Raw genomic sequence first — 2,179 nt, forward strand, 5'->3', positions numbered from 1 at the left:
ACATACTTTTGCAACTGTGGTATTTTCTGTATAGCTTATATAAGTTTTGTTCCCCAATTCATCCAATACTGCCTTCTGTGTTTAATTTTTTCAAGTGTATCATTTTTTTTCTCAAAATATAAATTCTGTATATTTCTGTATATACGTATTTACAGGATATACTTCTGTATATTTTTTCTAGTTTTCTTCAAAATTACCCTGGAGATTACAATTATCATCTTAATTTTCTAACAATCTAGTTTGAATTAATGCCAACTTAATTTCAATAGCATATAAAAATTATTCTATACAATTCCATCCCATCTTATGTTGTCACAACTTATATCTTTATACATTACATGCTCATTAACAGGTTTATGATTATTGTTTATTCATTTGTCTTTTAAATCACATATGAGAAAGAAAGTTACAAGCCAAAAATATAATACTGACTTCATACTTAACTATGCAGCTACTATTGCATAATAGCTACCAATGCATAATACCATTACTGGCATTATTATTATCATTTTGTATGGCTTGAAGTTACTATTCCAGTGTCCTTTCGTTCCAGCCTTGAGCATTTCTTGTAGGTCATGTCTATTAGTTATGAACTCCCTCAAACCTTCTGAGAATGTCTTAACTTCTCTACTTTTGCCATAGAATTCTTGGTTGACCTTTTTTTTCTTTCAAGCACATTAAATATACCATCCTGCTGCCTTCTGGCATCCATGGTGTCTAATCTGTCAATCTTACTGAGGATCTCTTGTACGTGGCATGTCTCTTTCCATGCTTTCAAGATTCTCTCTTTTGACAGTCTGACCACATGTCCTGGTGTGGACTGTGAAGTTGAGCCAGGCATATGCCGTCAGTTCCTTGACAAGTGCCCGGTACTGCCCCCTGGGAGTGACTCTCATGGCTTTTGTGTCTGCACTGTTATTCTTCCTTTTCCCTAAGAAATGGCCTGTTTACAGATCAGTATATTTCTCAGCCTGCCTCCCTGCCCATATAAACGTAGGCGTTTTTCTCTATCCTTTTCAGACTAAGCTGGTGTTTCTATTTCAAATGTCTTGGGTTCCCTATGCCTCTTACTGAATTTCACTCCATTAGATGAAACCAAACCTATAAACCGTTTCAAGTCAGGCCCCTCTCTGGTTTGGGATGAGTGTAGGGTGCCGTGGGATGATACCCTTAAAACTCATAGAAACCATTTTGTGGAGTTGGTAGGGTCTAGGAGCCGCACACTGAAATCTTCTGAAGTCTTAAAGGTTTTCATAGCAACCTTGAGATGATCCTTACCTTAAAGGCCACTTGTTTAGAGCGAAACCACTGTGGATGGGAACACAATGAAGGAGGTATGGTTAAGAATCTTCAAATATGATTAAATATCTTTTCACTATGATAAATAGCCTTGTGGTTGGAGAACTACTAAGTTCTAACTCTTGAGGGTGTGTGGCTAAGGGACCTCAGACCAGTTACTGGATGGCTGGCATGAGGGCTAGGCATGGGGTGGAGTGCCAAGGAGCACAACTGGAAGTTCTAACCCTGATGTTACAGGGCTGATTGGGGAATGTGGCTTCAAGTCTTAGTCCTGTTACTGTAGGGCTTAGGAGGGCACCTGCTTACAGGCTGTCTCATTATCAGAACACCATGTTCTTGGTGATCTGAATGGGTGTGACTGGAGACCCAAGGTTGTCATAGCCGGAGGACCAGGCTCTGAGACTGGAGTGCTGGGGACAATATATTGTCAAGGGGGCCCCAAGACATGAGGACTAGGGACTAAAGCCTGAAAAAAAGCAATAAAGGTAGTTAGGGGATGATTCAGCAAAGGCAACAATGTAGATGTTTCAGAGCCAGGAGGAGAGGGGCAAGAAAGGGGGCTGCAGATGAGAGGAATGGCTAGGGGAAGCCATATTTCCTGGAAGATTCCCTCCCCTCACCTGAATCCCCTGAATACAGTCCCCAGATTCTCTCCCTATACAGAGGACGAGACTTTTCCAATAAATACGGAGTGACTCAGTTCTTATGTCTTACAAGGAATTGAATTTTTATGGAATAGTGGACTCAGCAGCTCAAGATTTCCGTAACACTCCTTATTCCCTATCTTCATAGAGGAGTGAATGAGGTACACAGCCAAGGTTTGTAAAGAAGCAGTTTATTAGAACAAAAGACCACAAAACATGAAGACTTAGCATGGAGG

Source organism: Eubalaena glacialis, chromosome 13 (genome assembly GCF_028564815.1).
Source record: "Eubalaena glacialis isolate mEubGla1 chromosome 13, mEubGla1.1.hap2.+ XY, whole genome shotgun sequence".
Classification (NCBI taxonomy): Eukaryota; Metazoa; Chordata; class Mammalia; order Artiodactyla; family Balaenidae; genus Eubalaena; species Eubalaena glacialis.